At 35.4% G+C, this 19,446-nt stretch overlaps 1 long non-coding RNA gene across 2 annotated transcripts in view; it reads right to left on the bottom strand.

The window, feature by feature from the left end:
- LOC119251701 (uncharacterized) overlaps window positions 1-19,446 on the bottom strand; it is a 310,608-nt gene that overhangs the window by 125,526 nt on the left and 165,636 nt on the right. For both annotated transcript variants that reach the window (XR_005126584.2, XR_008550830.1), the window contains exon 4: window positions 4,658-4,752. This is a non-coding gene — a long non-coding RNA (uncharacterized LOC119251701). The remainder of the gene's footprint in view (window positions 1-4,657; window positions 4,753-19,446) is intronic.

The raw sequence follows: 19,446 nt of genomic DNA on the forward strand, positions 1-19,446 counted from the left end.
AATACACAGATTTAATCTGACCTGACAGTATTCTAACATGAAGTTCACAAAACTTTTGTTTTACAGAGTTGATTAACATACACACAAAATTTAACATCTTGCTCTCTGCTGATCTTCACTTTACTTGTGAGAATGCATTTTTCTGACATAAAATTCTCAGTAATGTAATAATATATTTTCTCTAACAAATTCACTATCATGAGCTCCCAATGCTGTGTGATATTAAAATAAACAACTTCATTTAGTAAACTTCCATTTTTCTCAGCCCAATCTCAGTGATTCCTTTTAACCAATCCCAATGTTTCACTCCTTCACATTTATATTTTATGTGCTCCTGGGGCCTCCCCAGTGGCACAAGGAGTTAAGACACAACCTATAAAGCTGTCCACAGTCTCTGCAGCATGAGTTAGATCCCCTAGCAGGCCAGGGAGCAACCCACATGGCACAGCAGACCTCTCCTGCCTTGCCCACTGCTCCCCTCAGCAGTGTGTTTTAGTCAGCCTGCCTGTTCTGTTCCCCACTCTGTCTCTGGTGAATCTTCTCACCTTGTGCACTTCTGGCCTGTACCCCATCTCTTATATGCATAAATAAATAAATATTTTTTAAAAATAATAAAAAATAAATTATATGAGCTCCTAACCCACAATCCTAGAACTAATACTGCACTCTCTGCTATAAAATTACATTTCTCTGGGCATGGCAGAGAAAGAGAAAAACAGAGGGAAACAGATTTGCGAAAGGTTATACCCTAATTTTCTAACATTCAGAAAAAACAAACACAAAATTCAACAGGCATTGTATTTCAAATCTATCTATAGGAATAAGAAGGTTAAATTCAGACTGCCTTGTTTTTAGAACCATTGCTGATGATGAGAGGACTATTATATGATTTGTGAGATTACCATCCAGCATTAATCTAGCTTTAGTTTGTTTTAAAATCCTTTCTCCAAAAACATGGTATGTACTGTCCTAATTCTACTTATCACAATAATTATTTGGTAAGGATAGCATTCCGTTATGCTTCAGTGGAATATATTCATCCTCTAGGCAAGACCAGTAATTGTAAAGCAGCAAGAATCAAAACCTTCTTTGTAAGAAAACCATTTACAACAGAGTACTGATTGAAAATTTGAAAAGAAAGTTCAATTCCTGTTCTAAAATTATTAATCAGAAGGAAGATGAATAATTTCCCTAGTAACTGGAAAATGATTGAATCAATTCCGAAATATCACCTAACAATTTTTCACTGTGATGCTCATAACAAATTCTTTTTTAATAGGGAAATGACATAAGCTTTTCATGCTTTGTGCATAGTATTTAAAATAAGAATATTCATGAACAAAAGCGGCATGCCTTAATGGGTTCAGAGTTAGGAATTATGATCCCAGACTTGTTCTTCAATGAAACTTTTTTAAATAAAATCACTTAAGTATGTATGTTACAATTATTCTTTCATGTAATATGTTTTTCTCAGGTTCATGTTTAATAAGACAACTTTGGAATATGTGGCTATAGCAAATAATGCTTAGAGTCCTAGGAAATCAGCTTCACATCTAGATACTACGGTTTGAACATGAAACTATGTCATCTCAGAGTTGAAAGCTCATCTAACCCAATATCCAGACCAATGCTTGAGGCCATCCTTTATAACATGTCCACTTTCTTTTAAAAGGACTTCATTCATCCAACAAAGATTTTTAGAGTGTCAATAATATGCAAGGAACTGCAGCAGGTATTGAAGATATAGGTTCTTGCCAAACAGTTTTTTCTTCATAAAACCTTTTAAAACAATTGATTAATTCACTGATATTAGCAATTGAAACTGCTGAGTTTTTGGTTGGTTGGTTGTTTTTTCATCACTATCATCCCTCTCCCCATCAATATCAAAAATGCAATCCAGTCTATTAGTTAAATATGGCAAAACATTTCCTAGAAAAAAAGTCCTTTGGCCTTCAGGGAGTAGCATGAATTTTATTTAAAGCCTGCTCTACTCCTTAAATTCTCAGCCACTCCCTAACTTCACCCCTTTTCTCTAACTCTTTGCCCTGCAACTTACAAAAATACACTGCACCAACTGGAAATAATATGATTAAAGGCTCTCTACTCATATTCAAATGCTTAATTGTTTTAATATTATTAGCTTATACTTGCATGACCTCCTTGTATAGTTACACCTACTAAAAATCAACATCAACCTTGTAAAATAGCTCTCACTCGCCATGCAGAGTCAGGTCCTACAGTTCAGAGGCTCTCTAGTCACTATCCTGCTTACTCCCAGCTTACATCCTTTCCCTACTACGAGTGGTGTTGAGGTCTACTCTGTTTTAATATACACCAGGCTTATTATTACTGACAGTTAAAACAGAAAGAAGAGAAAGCAAAAACAAGCAAATCATAAATTATCTTGAATTAGGTGATGCTACTTTAATGTAGAAATTTATTTCTAAACAAAATGTTTGATTCTTCTAATTTTTCTGTGGAATTTTTCCAACTCTTTTCAATAGGTAATAAAATGGATCTCCTATTAGCCTTACAAAAATCTACTACAATTTTACATATAATATGCTCTTTCATTATGTGTCATAAAAATTCTTTTGAATTAAAAAAATTGAATTAGCAGAAACCCTAAAGCACCACCCCAGGGGAAAATGTAACACTCTAATGTAAAATAACTAATTTCAACTATTGGGGATCTAGGGAATCCCATCATTTATGAAAATATTTTCACACTGCCTTTGAAGAGCAGAGTGGGAAAATGTTGAGGAAATGAGATCTTCCTGTTTCTGCCACATGTGAATAATTATCCAGCTGCATCTCCAAATAAGTATGGTTGGAAAGTTCTTTCAAAGAGTTTCTCGCAATTGAATATCAAAGGAAATTTGCATGTTTCTAAAACTATTGTTCTTGTTGCTCATGGTGGAATTATAAGGGCTCTATTGTTATCTCTAAATAATAGAGTTCAATGATTTGTAACTACAGGATCTCCCTGCAGACTTTTCTTCTTTTATTTAATAGCTGTCTAATAAGCAAAGAATGGTTTGATGAGGATAAGTTCTTTAACTTTAGGTCAAAGACGAATGTAAAATCTTTGTTGTATTTCTAATTAATCAGACTCTTTAATGTTTTATAGAAGTGTAATAAATACTCTTTATTAATATATTTTTGAATCTTTGAGAACTTTTTCTTCTATTCACACCTAAGAAAAAATATGTCACAATAATAATGTCATGCTTTCCTTTGTTGGGCAAAATATATTTTACAGATGTTATTCTTTTACTACAAATTTATCTAAAGGCTAAATCCAGTCTATTGTGTTTCAAAAGGGACTTAGCTGGTGATATCATCAAAACACATTTTATAGTAGCAAGAGGGAGCACAGTATTTGAGAAGTGAAAGCAGAGAAAGAAAGTGGTTCTGAATAGGTCATTTCCTCAGAAAAGCAAACATTTATCCCAATGTTAAAATTAAGAATTCAAAACCACTGAAACATTTTAGAAAAGGTAGTGGTAGAGAAGTAATCAGTGAAAACTTAAAAATCAACATATGCTAGTAAAAAAGATAAAACCTTCTGAATTAAAAAATGAATTTGGCCAAGAAATTTTTCTATGTGGAACATAAAAAAGTTTAAAACAAGGAAACACATACTTGGGATGAGATCTTAAAGTATAAATCTTCTTTAAATAGAAAATTGCAAAATAGATTATTAGAGGGGTATAAAGTTGGGTGAGGACTGTAGGCCTGGAGAGTGAGGTGGGTCAGAATTATAAAAACGTTCTTTTACTACAAAAAGCTGGAAATTGGAAAGGAAGTCTGGCATCTGAGAGGGGTAAAAGAGGGAGAGGAATATAAATATTTTTCCACAAACACTCCTAGATCAGGAATTTATGTGACTAAGGCATGATACATAACTGAAGTTTTTGATGAGTTTAAAAAGATGTGACTAATTTCTATGTAATTCTTTTGTGCTGTATTTATGCTCATGAAAGCAAAACTATGTTATATCCAAGTTTTAATATTTGGAGAGTTTTCCATGGTGGCTATAAAAAATACATATTTTTCCACTTCCATAATTAATCCTGGCTTTACTTCTCATCTATTATGGAGCTGTAAGCATGCTACTTTGCCTCTCTCTTTTGGTTTCCCCATCTGTAAATTGATAGTACCCAATCTATCTCAATGCTATGTGTCAAGAACTCTGATAGAATCTAATCATCTTTCTGTTGTAAAGAATGAGAGAACAGAGTTCAGGGGCCACCATAGCTGAAATGTGAACAGCAAAGGATAGAGCCAGGAGAACAGAAAAGGAGAGAGCAAGGATAGCTCCAAATCCTGTGCCTAAACTCTACCCAAATGTCAGACTGAACGGTACACTATACCCACACAGAGCACTCCAAGAAGCCCAGTTAGGACTACAAAAACAAAGAGGTACTTTAGCCATTATTCATTGTAGGGGAGAGAGAGCTGGGAACATGAGGCTAATCATGTTTACTGACTGCTAAAATTTAAAAAAGAACACTCTTTTGAGGACTATAAGAGAATCTCAGAGTCCCTAAAACAAATTATTCACAAATTTTAGGATGTAATACAAAATGCCTAAATGCACAAAAAGATAAACATGACTGATAATTAAGCAAAAAGGAAACCAATGAAAACATACCTTGAGACGACCAACCCAGGTTTTAGGGTTAGCAGACAAGGAAAATACGCTCATGATGAACGAGAAATTTACAAATCTCAGCAAGGTAATGAAACCTATAAAAAAAGTACCAATGGAAATTGTAGAATTAAAAACTATGTATATAAAATAAAACTTCACCATATCATCTTATAAGCAGATTAGAAAGGAAAGATAATCTTTAACATTTATTTAATATTTTTATAAGCTGTGGTAAGGATCTTTAACGTACAATAATATAAATTATCTATCTTAACAAAAGAAGAAAAAATATTTTAAACACTTAACAAAGTCCTAAGGATCTGTGGGAAAATAGCAAAAAACATCCTTAATTCTATATATACATTTGGAATCCCAGGAAGGGAGAGAGAGAATGGAACCAAAGCAAATATTTTAAATGACTGAAAATTTCCCAAATTTTGCCAAAAATATAAATTTAAAGATCTCAGAAATTCAGCAAATATCAAAAAGGATATATACAAAAACTATTAAGTAAAAAATTAAAAAAATATTGTAGCACATGTCTTCACACATATCACATCTATATATATTGCTGAGCCACATATATACACATGCACACACACATTTACATACTTCTTTTATCTTCCTCTAAATGACTGGTTGATTAATTTTATTTATTTTTCCTCTACACCTAAGTATATTACACAGTCTACTTGTAGGTACGTCTGAGACTAAATTTCCAGAATTAGCATTGTATAACTTCTTTCACTTTATTGTTAAATGGATGGCAAGAGTTTGTGTTCCTATAACTAATACACCAAACCTAGATATGTTAGGGTCATCCTACTAGGAAAACACAAACTTCTTTTTAATTTTCTTACATTCAGGTTATTAAAAAAACAGCAACTTCCAAAAGTAGTTTGGACTTGCTTCCCCTTCTTTGGCACAGAAGGTCAGGAACCAAGAAGGCACATTCATTATACCTCTGAGAGGTTAAGAATTCCAAGCTACCAAATACAAGTTTCTCTTTCAGGTATGGCCAGAGGAAGAAAACATGAAAACATTTGTAATTTAATTTTTTTCCTTTCTAATTCTTTTAAAGTCCCAGAGATATGTATTATCAGAAGTGGTAGAACTAATCTTCACGCCCCTTTTCTATCATCTAAGAAAGTTTGTCAAACCACCATATACAGAGTTAGTCATATACATGCAACTCTTTGTTGTCTATGTAATACCATCGTTTTTGTTGAAAATATATTCTCATTTTCATCTCAGGTGGCAAATTCCCTTTTTGAGTAGGGTAAGCATTTCCTTTTCAGAGAGTATCAAACAAAACTGTAATTATACCTAGAGGAATAACACATTAAACACATAGCCATCTTTACATTCAATAGATTTGTTTCATTCCTGTCAGATAACTGGCATCAGAGAATAGCCAGAATAGCTGTATCCCCAATAGAAAAGGACTGATGGCATTGTACCGTAGGTTAGAGTTAGTAAGAGTGTTCTTGGGGTAGAAGTGAAAGCATAAAATCACTAAGAATCCTGGAGTTGAGTAAGATACAGAAAGAGGAAGTTGTCCCTAAATTCCATTTCATAATTTTGCCTATAATACCCCATACACATTAAATAATTAAAGCATGATCAATGTACATTTAAATAATTTTGGTATAAAGTAAAATTCATCATAACTTAATTATTCAATCATAACTTAATTATGATAGAAGTCTTAAGATTCTATACTATGATCTGCTAGAAAAATCAGAAGTAAAAGATATACTTATCTCACATTATTTCCATTTCACTGTAAAATAAATGAAAATAATATGTTTCCCTTTATCAGTGAAAATCATATTTAAGATGATAAATGAAAACTGATGAATCAGATTAAAAATAAGACTTTTGACACTGTGCTAAAAAAAAAATCTTATAAAAACTCTTGAGGAATTTTTTTTAAAGCCATAGTTAAACAATCCAAAATTTAGAAACACATTAAAAGGGGGTGATTTTTTTTTAATCAGTAGCCTTTCATATGAATTTCATTAACACATTAATCTGTACCAAAATGGCCACCACGCAAGATCAAAAACGGAGCAAGTCCTTCCTCAAATGTTTGTTACTATGACAAAAGACACACAAAAAAGAAAAAATTAGGGCATAAGCTAATCCTGTTTAGGCACTTGTGAAAATGTTCTAATTAAAATTTGGTATACAATGGGGATGAAGGTTAATTAATCATTTCTTTACATCAATTATATTTAATATTTTCCAAATAATGGAAGATTTTTGTAGTGTACATATGAAGCACATTGAGATCAGCAGAGAGGGCAACTTCGTGTATTTTAAGGTATAAATTTTAAAGCTTCAAAACCTTCATAGCAGATCTAAGATTACCCTCATCCAACATCTGATTGCTCTAACCACCCCACACCTGCCTCTTCCAGTTACCCTGCACTGCCACTCCACTCTGTATAGCTTCCTTCCTGCCAACCCCCTGCGTACAAGTAAAATTTACACTTTTCCTCAAAAATCACACCCAATCACTTGCCTAATTAATTCAAGGAGGGAAAAGTTCAACTTTCTCCCCTTTCCCTCTGCCACTCCTCCCTTTCTCTTCCCCTTTTACACCCCCTCCACTGAGAATTTAAAATATTCTCCCAACTCCTCCTCCCAGTCCACTGTCTTAGTTCAGGATTCAATTACTGTCCAGCTGTCCCTCTTAGCTCTACCTGAGCATGCTCCAGCTTCCCTAATGGCAGCTCCATAATCTTCCCAAGGATACACACTTTACTGAGTGACTAACCTGCTGAAAGTCCCTCAGTTGCACCATCTCACCCCCATTAGAATGGCTATGAGCAAAAATAAGAAAAAAACAAGAAAAAATAACAAGTGCTGGCAAAGATGGAGAGAAATCTGGAACCCTTGTGTACTGGTGCTAAGGATGTAAAATAATGCAGATATGGTGTGAAAACAGTATGACAATTCAATTGAAAATTTAAGATATGATCCAGTAAATCCATTTTTTGATATAATAATCCAAAAAAAATTGAAAGCAGGGCCTCCCCTGGTGGCGCAGTGGTTGAGCGCTGGGCTACAAAGCTGCCCGCAGCCTCTGAAGCACCAGTTTGATTCCCGGCCGCCATTGAGGGTCCCACAGACCTCTCCTGCCGCACCCACTGCTCCCCTCAGCAGTGTATTTCATCACTCTGCCTGTTCTGTTGCCGGCTCTGACTCTGGTGAATTCTCTCACCCTCCCGTGCTTCTGACTGTACCCAGTGCTTGTATAAAAATAAATAAATCTTTTAAAAAAAATAATTGAAAGCAGTATTTTGAAGAAATGTGTATACCCATTTTCATAACAACATTATTCCTAATAGGCATAAAGGTAGAAGCAACCCAAGTATCCATTAATGGATGAAGGAATAAACATAATGCGGTATATAAATACACTAGAAAATTATTCAGCCTTAAAACAGAAGGAAACTATGCCACTACAATGTGGATGAATTGGATAATACTGAGCCATCACAAAAGACAAGTACTACATGAATTCATTTATCTGGGGTATTTAAAGTTGACAAATTTATATAAACAGAAAGCAGAATAGCGATTTCCAGGGGACTGGAAGGAGGCGGTAAAGGAAACTTGGTCTGGGATTGGATACACAGCAATGTGAAGGTACCTAACACCACTAAACTATAAACTTAAACATGGTTACAATAGCAAACTTTATGTGATATGCATTTCTCACAATTAAAAATTTTAAAGAGAGAGAAAAAGAATACCTCAGTGGCTACACACGCTATTCAGTAGAATCTTGGGGTGAATGCCTAGGTCCTATAAATAGAAGATCCTTCATGATCTCTCCGCTGACTGCTCCCTCCACCACTCACACATTGAAGATATAAATGGACCAAAAATGTTCCCAGATGCCAGCCTCCTTTCACAAGCCTCTGACTCCCAACACATTTGCTGAATTTCCTTCAGATATGGTGGTTTTGCCATGAAGTCAATGAAGCTGAAACAGCAGGGCCCTTCACCAGCTCCTTCCAAAGCCATGCATTTAATTTTTTTTTCCTTAAAAGAGTTCCCTTCCCTCCAGATAAAATGTGTATCAGTTTCAAGTCCCACCAATCTGGACCCACCTCTAAGTACCCCATATATCAGTAAGATACCCTTTCATTCCCAGGGTTTTCTATGAGAATTCGGTCCCCACCCCTCATTTGGTGAAATATATATTGTCATATTGTATATGTATTGTTACATACATTGTATTGCAATTGATCTGCCTTTCAAATCAAGTTATAAGCTTCCTGCAGAAAGGGTATTATTTATCTCTCTAATTTCTGGAACACAACACATGGAAAAAAACATATGAATTGGTGAAAGTTGGTGATAGTTAGAATTAATTCAGTCTGTAGTATTTCCCCCGTCCCTGACTCATCTCTCCTTTATTTAGTTAAAAATAGACAAATTTAGAAACTTGGGAATTTGTATGCTATGTCAAGAGAAAGTTAAACAGGTTTAATTTGATTTCCTGGGCTTTTTGAAGCCCATTTATGTTAAGTCATACAAAGCACCCTAATAAAAACGAGGATTTGGATTTAAATGAACTATATATAAACTTGACCTCTTAGTTGAGAGAAAAGTTAAAGTTGGACTAAATATTTCTATCTGCACAATGTGCAAACATTTCCAAACATACAAATCATGTCCCTAGAGTAAAACAAAGAAAGTTCCTAACATTAAAAGTTGTCATGGAATGTTTCTTAGATTCTCAAAAGCTTAAGTAGAAATTGACTGAAAGTATTTCTGTATTCTCAGACAGAACTAATACTTTTGAATAATTAAGTGTCAAGTAAGTTAGTAAGAATAAAATTAACAATGTAGGGGCCTCCCCAGTGGCGCAGCGGTTGAGCTCTGGGTTGCGAAGCTGCCCGCAGCCTCTGCAGTGCCTGTTCGATCCCCGGCTGCTCCCCGGCCACCGGAGGAGGGTCCCACATGGCGCGCAGACCTCTCCTGCCGCCCGCTGCTCCCCTCAGCAGTGTACTTCGGTCCTTCTGCCTGCTCTGCTCCCTGCTCTGGCTCTGGTGAATTCTCTCACCCTCCTGCGCTTCTGACTGTACCCAGTGCTTGTATAAATAAATAAAAAATAAATCTTTAAAAAAAAAAAAATTAACAATGTATACTTAGTAGTGTGGGTATTAGGTTATGTTGTACATACACTGTTTTATTATACTCTTTGGGCAGCACTATAAGGTTAGAACTATTATTATTCCTATTTCACAAGCTTCAAGAGAATAAATCAAGTATCCAAGATCACCTTGTTAGTAAGAGGAAGAGCCAGGACTGGCACCCACTGCCTGACCTCTAAGCCAGGCCCCTTCACCGCAAAGTTCACAATCTCTTTCTTGAAGTTAGTTTTTCAAAAGGTCACCTTCATTCCAGACCAATGCAGTCTGGTCTTGCTGGTACTTCAAAACACCCTGAGCCTCACAAAATGGTAATGAAAATATCAAAAAAAGATGTACTGTTAGGGGCCAGTAAGAAAAGAGAAATCATAAATTTCACATACTTAAAAAGTGAACCATTCAGACATTGCCTTTCTTGTAGGCATCTGTGTGTTTGTGTATATAGTGTGTGCATTATAATTCAGTTGATCTCTTGGTTTTGTTTTATGAGTATATTTTGCTTCAAGTCACAATTGTTTTCATAATACAGCAATAACAAAACTGTCATTCTGAATAAACAGGAATGTAAGTTGTACAGTCATTTGTTCCAAGGAGTTATAAAACTATAAACCAGGCTTTACAGAAGGCAGAGGGAAAAGGAAAGCATGTTACTATCTTATCCTGCAGTGCAGATGATATCAAAAGGGACAATTGCCTGCCAAGCATATTATAAACTGTAATTGGAGAAGACTAAATAAAAAACTAAGATACCATGCCAATACTTCAAGAGAAAGTATTTTTATTTTCAATATTTTTAACATTGTCAGAGCAAAAAGATTGAATTAAAATTGATAATCAGTTTTTCAATGTTTCTTAAAATTTTCCAAAGCATGTGTTTGCCTTTGCAATTTGCTTTATCAGAGCATATTGAATTAAAACAATTTCCTTCCTAAATGTGAAGCTATAATACAGGGTATAAAAGACAACGTGCCAATGTATATGTGTATGTGTGTGTGCATGTGTGAGCATGTAGGGTATGAAGGTAAGATGTCAAGCTAGCAGAATTCTAGACTTGACTCATATTCAATGGACACAACAGGGCATTGTTTGCAAGGGATCAACCTTCATTTAGAAGAGAGCAAAGGACTTGATGATCTGTGTCTCCTCAGGGAAGAGAGACAGAGACCATAGGTATGTGTAGGAAAGCCTAAAACATAGTTTTGTCAGAAATATCAGAGCACTGGGAGAGGCACCTGTCCCTCTCCTACCCAAGATCCTGGGGTTTCCAGAAACTCACTGGCCTACTACAGCAAGGCACCCAGGGAAGCATATGCCCTTGTCACTCCACTGCAGTAACCTCTACACAACTCCTTCACATGTCCAGCCTCATCACATGGCTGGTTTCTTGGCCCACCACTCCATGATGGCTCTTAAGCTCCAGTCATTCTGAATGGTAATGAAGCTGCAACCAAAACAACAGGAAGTACAGCACCTAAGGTCAACAGCCTGCGACTTTCAGTTCTAATGCAAGACCATTACAGCAGAACTGGAAAGAAATAATAGCTGATAACTTCCCCAAACTGGAGGAGGAAAATAAACCTCTAGCTATAGGAAGTCAAAACAATGTCAAACAATAAAAACCCGAACATTCACACACAGAAACACATTATAATCTAAATGGGAAAAAATTAACAATAGAGAACCCTAAACACAGCTAGAGAAAAGCAAAGATTCACTAATACAGGAACCCCTATAAGACTATTAGTAGATTTCTCACCAGAAACTTTACCAACCAGGGGGAACATATTCAAAATGCTGAAAGAAAAGACCTCCAACCAAGAATTCTGTACTGAGTTAGACTAACACTCAGAATTGAAGAACTAACAAAGAGCTTTACACACAATAGTTGAAGGCACTCATCTCCTCTACACTGGACTTGCAATAAATATTAAAGGGACTGCTATAAAATAAAAGCAAACCTCAGTTAGAAGCAGAAAAGACACCTAAAAAATAAAACATAGAGCAAAGATAGGAACTCATAAGAATCTCAAGATTAACTTGCTTTCAATTTAAGACAGGTAAGTCTCCCTCCGAAAACAAAAACCCAAGACCAGACAGTTTCACTAACAAGTACTACACCAAATCATCAAGAACCAGCTAATACCTATCCTTCTCAAACTTATCTAAAACATTGAGGAAGATGGAAAGTCTCTAAATACATTTTATGAAATCTACGTTATCCTGATGGCAAAAGCGGACAAGGTTATCACAAAGAAAGAAATCTACAGACCAATACCCTTGATTAACACAGATGAAAAAAATCATCAACAAAATCTTAGCAAACCAAATTCAAGAATACAAGGATTATATGCCATGACAAGTGGAATTTATTTCAGGGGTGCAAGGATAGTTCAACATATATAAATCAATCAATAATAATTCACCTCTCAAAAATAAGAAAAGACAAAAATAATATGATCTTATCAGTAGATGCAGAGAGCATCTGACAAGATTCAACATCCATTTATGATTAAAAAAAACTATCAATAAAATGGGGATAGAAGAAATATAGCTCAACATACTAAAAGTCATACATGATAAACCTACAATATCATATTCAAAGGGGAAAAACTGAAAACTTCTCATCTAATATCTGTTACTTTTAAACATGGACATATATTGTATTTATAAGTAGTTTAAATATATGTAAAAAAAAAAAACCAAAATCATTTAAATATCTCTGTATACTCAGTATATCAATTTAAGCCTGACAAGCAAAGTGGAGAAATAAGATAAATACATCAAAAATTCTCACCCTTCACATGCTGTATTAGAGAATGCAGAAGCTCCTGGTGAGGACTGTTATGACAAACTGATGTCTGTTTTATTCTGGCCAATAAAGACTGGCTGTGTGTTAATGGCTATACTATTAAAATATCTGGAGCGAGGGAATGAATTCTGTTTTTTATAAAATACTTGCTGACAAGACCAGAGAGGTTCCAATGACAATTCTATTTCACAGGTCTTTCCCTTATTTGGAAAAAGTAGATGATAACAATGAGCACCCATATAGTCTCTAAAATCCTCTCTGTCATTCCTCCAGTTGTACATCTCTACAGGAGCATGCAAGAATGCTCTGGATAATTCTATAGCAGAAAAAATAGCTTATTCTAGAACATGTGTGCTTCATGATATAGCATCTACTAATTTAAGAGAAAATGGATCCAATAAGTTAGAAACCTTTCAATGTTTTATAGTTAATTGCTATATTAGTTATTGCCAATTTGAACAATTTGAATTAATCATGAAAACACACACACTCATAAAAGCCTCCCAGTCTTTTCATCATCTCCCCCTAGAATCAAAGCAAAATCCTCTTTATGGCCCATAAGACATTACATGATCACCCTGTACCCAGGTCCTCCTTACTCTGATTCCTATCACTTCACCCCTAAGTCCATTCTAAACACACTGATCTCCTTGTTGTTCTACCAATTCACCAGTCATCCCTTTGGACCTATGCCCCAGTGAATCCCTCAACCTTGAATGTTCCCAAGTGGCTGATTCCCTTACACCTTTTGAGACCTTTCTCAGGTGTGACTTCTCCATAGAGTCTACCCTCACAACTCTATTTTAAGCTGAAATGCACCCAGCCCTACAATCAAGAACTTTCTGTCTTTGCTCTCTTTTTTCCCATATAATTTCCTGTCTGCAAACTTGATGTATGGTCTGTTTATTTATTGTGGCTACTGTGAGTCTCCTTACTCATTTGTGTCTCTTCTGCCTCTTCTATAAACACCTAAAATATTACATGTCCCATAATAAGAGATGAATAAATATTTACTGGATTTACTATGGTGGGTAAGGAAGACATGTTTTACATTTTAAAAGTAAAAATATAGACTCTAGACAATGTAGAAACTTGCCTAAAATTATTAATATCCAAAAATATACATGAAAGCACAATTTCTCAAAAACCACAGAAGTTCTAAGTTCTCTAAATGTACTAGGTTGTTTAAATCTTTTAATTTCATTCTAATATTGCGTATGAACTTATCTAATTTGCTTGGTTTTTTTTTTTCTGAATTAATATGCCAGAATGATATGTGCCAGATTTTCCATAAGGAATGGAAATAATAAAGTCATCATTAGTCGTTAGTGATCTGTGCTCATAAACCACATGTGAAGATCATGCATCTGTTAATATTCTGCTTTTAAGATGTCTTTTTTATACCCAAGATTAAAGTAAAAAAAATGAAAATTTAAAATATGTTGGCCATATGCAAAATGTATTTCAAGTTGCTCATTAAAATTTTTCTCTACCCATATGAAAATACTTCATAAAACCAGTAAAAATTATTTAAATATAAACAAGTTCTAACTAATACACATCTTAGAAACCATTTTTTAATATTCTTGTATTTGTATTTCTAATAACAACATATATTTTATTCATGAGACTCTGAATCCGGCAGAGTGGGGGAGGTGACACAGAATAACCTTCTAGAGGTTCCAAAACTAGCTTGCTACAGTGTTCATGTTTGTAACAGCTCTGTATCTATATTCATACTTTTAGTCTTGGCATGAACTTGATTCATATTTAGAACGCCACATCTTTGAGCCAGACTCTACACAAGTTATTATTATGCATTTGCCTCAAAAACTTGAACCTTTTGTGGAAGTAAATATGGAGAGAGAGGGAAGAGGGGAGAATAATTGCAAAGCAAGGCAGGGTAAGTTTAAAGAAACTTCAAAAGCAAAAAATAAATAAAATAAAAATGAGTTATTTCTGATGTCAGAACCAGAAAAATGAATTAGGAATTAAAATATATTTGAGATAAAGTAGTTTTTGTTCAATTTCCTATCAATGTCATTTCATCAAATGCAACATGGTTTTCTATATGACTATTATTAAATGAGTTTTCCATTAGGTTCATGAGACTCATTGCCTCTCACAAACTAAAATAGATTTAGAGTCATATAAAAGTGTAATACTTAGTTGAGGGAGAGTTGGAGAAAAGTAAACAAGTTATTTTACAAAAGTTGGTGTTTTTTTTTACTTTACTAAATTATATGCAATTCATTTTCAGTTCAAACATATTTTGGATATTAATAGGGAACAGATTTTGAATTTGGGAGTTGTCTCCTATTCTCAAGGCAAAAAAGGGGGACACATCAAATAATTTTAAAAAGGAAAGCAGATTTGCTTTCAGAAAGATCGTTAGTGGCAGTATAAGGGTAGGCTTGCAGTGGCAAAAGAAGCCAGTTAGAGAATGGTTAAGTAATCTAGGAGAGAAATGGCAGACATCTAAAGGCAATGACAGAGAGGATGCAAAAGAGGAGATAGATTTGAAGGATTTTTAAGATATGGAATTGGTAAATTTTGGTTATGGATTAAAACCAAAGCATGACAGAGAGATACAGGGGCAGAATGAACAAGGACAGAGTAACATGAGTTAACAGAGTAACAGAGTAGGAAGAAAGGGTTCTATTTGTAAATCAGTATCAATTAAAAGCAGAAAGTTGAGCTTGAAAATGAAAGCTTTGCCTCACACTAGTTTTGTAATGGTTGGGCAGGAATTTCATCTTCCTCAGCCGAAAATATTGGAAAAAGTAATTTCTAGGGCATTTGTTATTCTAAGATTTGATTGCCTAATTATGTCACTATGTATATACTTAGGTTCACATATTATTTTTATTTCATAGAATAACTGTTTTACTTAAGTGGCTGCAACAGACACTTGAGTTACAATAAATGATGAAAGATTGGGCCTGTTTCTAAGTTGTACATTTCAAAACAGAAACAGCACTAATAGGACATGCAAGATCACAAATACAAATTAGTGAATGGATGTCATTTCCTTCTTGTCATAGTTAAGTATTTTTATATCCTGTTTCTTTCAGGAAATAAGCTGAATGTACACCTGGCCAAGGTTGGCCAGGACTCCTAAAATATTTCTATCCTTCAGTCAAATAGAAATAAATTAATTTTCCATTCCTTTATTGATGGAGTTTATAAATCAAGTTTATTGAGGTATAATTTTATGAATTTAAAATATGCCCATTTTAAGTGTACATTTCAATTTATTTTTTTTAAAAGATTTATTTATGCATACAAGAACTGGGGTACAGGCCAGAGGTGAGTGGAGGGGGCACTGAGAGGATTCACCAGAGACAGAGTGGGGAACAGAACAGGCAGACTGACTGAAATACACTGCTGAGGGGAGCAGCGGGCGCGACAGGAGAGGTCTGCCAAGCCATGTGGGTTGCTCCCTGGCCAGCCAGCAAATAGCTTCATAGGTTGCTTCTTAATCCTTGCGCCACCAGGAAGGCCCCATTTCAATTTGTTTTGATAAAACTTATGTGTCATATAATCACTGATGTTGCCGTATAGTTTAGTCCATCACCTCTCAAATTTCCTTATATCCTTCCTAAGTCAATGAACACTGCCCCATCCACTGACTTTTTTCTGGGTAAACACTGATCTTTATTGTCACTCTAAATTGACTGTTTTTCTATAGTTTCACATAAATGGAATCATGGAGCTTGTACTCTTTGGAATCTGGTTCTTTTTACTTTTTGTAATATATTTGAGATGTAGCTACAGTGTTGCATACACTAGAACTTCATTCCTTTTTACTAATGGGTTAAAATCCATGTTATAAATATACCATCACCTTTTGGTGGATAGATGGGATATTTTTATTTTCTAGCTATTATGAACAAAGTTGCTATGAACATTAATACACAAGTCTATGTGGACTTAACTTTTCATTTTTCTTAGGTAAAAAACTAGGATTGAAATTTCTAAATTACATTGTAAGAATATATTTAATTGTATAAGAAAATGTCAAACTTTTCCACAGTTATTTTACCATTTATATTGTCAAAATTAACATAAGGAGTTTCAGTTGTTCTACATTCTTGTCAATACTTGATATGGTCAGTCTTTTTAAAATTAGGCATATCTAGAAGATATGTATGGTAGTTCATAGTGGCTTCAATATGCATTTCTCTAATAACTAACGATGTTGAGCATATTTTAAAGAGTTTGTTATTTGCATTACTTCTTTTACTTCTTCCTTTTTTCCTTTGTGTGGTTGTAGTTACACATCTCACTTTTTTTAAAGATTTATTTATTTATGCATACAAGAACTGGGGTACAGGCCAGAGGTGTAGGGAGGTGAAAGGATTCACCAGAGACACAGTGGGGAACAGAACAGGCAGATTGACTGAAATACATTGCCAAGGGGAGTAGCAGATGAGTCAGGAGAGGTCTGCTGTGCCACGTGGGCAGCTCCTTGGCTGGGGATCAAACAAACTGGTGCTGCAGTGGCTACGGATAGCTTCATAGGTTGTGTCTTAACCCCTTGCGCCACCAGGGAGGCCCTATGCATCTTACTTTTACCTATGTTAAGCTCTCAAAGAATAGTGCATTGTTTCTTTCCTTAAGCAATTAAATACTTTTAAAAGATAGTATAAAATGAAGGCAAACATCTTTATAGCCAATCATCTGTTTAGCAATGCCAGTGTCATTATTCCTTTGTATTAATCCATATTTCCACCTGCTATCATTTTTTCTCCACCTGAAGAACTTCCTTCACATTTTCCTATGGTTGAGATGAAATGAGAAATCAGATATAATTTTCATCTTTGCATCTTTGTATATAATGAGGTGCTTTCCTTTAGTTGTTAAATTACTCTTTTTCAGTTGATTTTAAAAAAATTCATTATGATATACTTTGATATGTCTGTGTTAGTGTGTATGTGTGTTTATCCTGCTTTAAGATTATTGTGATTTTTGGGGCTTCCCTAGCGGCGCAGCGGTTGAGTGCTGGGTTGCGAAGCTGCCTGCAGCCTCTGCAGTGCAGGTTCGATTCTCCGGAGGAGGGTCCCACATGGCGCGCAGACCTCTCCTGCCACCCGCTGCTCCCCTCAGCAGTGTACTTTGGTCCCTCTGCCTGTTCTGCTCCCCGCTCTGGCTCTGGTGTATTCGCTCACCCTCCCGCGCTTCTGACTGTACCCAGTGCTTGTATAAATAAAAATAAATAAATCTTTAAAAAAAAGATTATTGTGATTTTGGTTTCATAATTTTCATCAACCTTGGAGAATTTGAGGCCACTGTTTCTTTTTTTATGTATTTTATTTTTAATTCTTATAAATCTTATTTGGTCTTTTTTATAGTTTACATTTCCCCCCTTACTGTGTTCATGTTTTCAACATATTTGCTGCCAATTCTAACAACACTGTCATTTCTGTGCTTTTTGACTAGCATTTTTTTTTCCTGGTTAGGGGCCACATTTTCCTTTTTCTTGGCTTGTTTATTAATTTTTTATTGGATGCTGGATATTGCGAATGTTATACTCTTAAGTGTTCCTCCTTTACTGAATTAAATAACTTGCAGGGCTTCCCCGGTGGCACAGCAGGTTGAGCACAGTGCTGTGAAGCTGTCCGCAGCCTCTGCAGCACAGGTTCGATTCCCAGCCAGGGAGCTACCCACATGGTGCAGCAGACCTCTCCTGCCTTGCCCACTGCTCCTCTCAGCAGTGTCTTCAGTCCATCTGCCTGTTCTGCTCCCCATTCTGTCTCTGGTGAATCCTCTCACACTCCCGCACTTCTGGCTTGTACCCCAGTTCTTCTATAAACAAATAAATATTTAAAAAATAAAAATAAATAACTTACAGATCAGTTTCAGCACTGAAGTCTGTTTATACATTTTGCTAGTGGGCCTGTGGTAGACTTTACTTCAATGGTAGTCCACGCCAGCTTCTCAGGCAGGACAGCTGAGTTGCCATAAAATTTCCCAGATGATCATCCAGTATTTTCCACTCAGGATGACCACAGCTCAAATGTCTTCCTGGGCTTTGTGAGTTCTGGGAATATTTCCATTTTTAACTTTATGGTCATTTTTTGTAGACCTTTATGGAGCTTTACTATACATAGGCAGTCTAGCACTCAACAAAGACTAGAGGAGACCTCATTCCAATTTATAGACTACTTGTCTTTGTATTTAGTTTTAACTGGGGTAATATTTGGGTGGCCTCATCAGCTTTTATCACTATAGTGCACCTACTACCAACTCAGAGTCCACCACCATTGTACTGCCTTCCCTCTTCATTCTTACTTCTCCTCCACACCCTCACCCAACCTTGGTGCTTCTGTTCTCTAGTCAACTATGAAGGGTTAGTTTTCAAGCTAGTCTTTACTTGATTCTAATTTAATTATATTCCACATATTAGTGACACCATTTGGTATTTACCTTTCTCCTTATTTCACTTAGCATTATTCCTTCCAGCTCCAATTATTTTCTTATAGATTCTCCCCTTTCCTAAACTCTAAACCATAATTTCCAGCTGCCTCAGCCTCCACAGACTAATCTCCTTCTTCCCAAGTCTGCACAGCTTCAAGGATCTGTTTGGATTTCTCTCCTTGTGCCCACAGTTGGAAATTGACTCTCGGTAGAAAACCAAGATTGTTGCATTCATAGTTGGTTCTTACAAAGATCACAATCCTGTGCTGTTGGTTGTTCAAACAAAAAGCAGTTGCATTGTTATTTTTGTCAGTGAACTAATTGTTTATTATGGGACGTTTGAGTTAGTCTTTGATATTTTGTTTTTTGACATCACCTCAGCATAGGAT

The sequence above is a fragment of the Talpa occidentalis genome, unplaced genomic scaffold, assembly GCF_014898055.3.
Source record: "Talpa occidentalis isolate TD23 unplaced genomic scaffold, MPIMG_talOcc4v2.1, whole genome shotgun sequence".
NCBI classification, from domain to species: domain Eukaryota; kingdom Metazoa; phylum Chordata; class Mammalia; order Eulipotyphla; family Talpidae; genus Talpa; species Talpa occidentalis.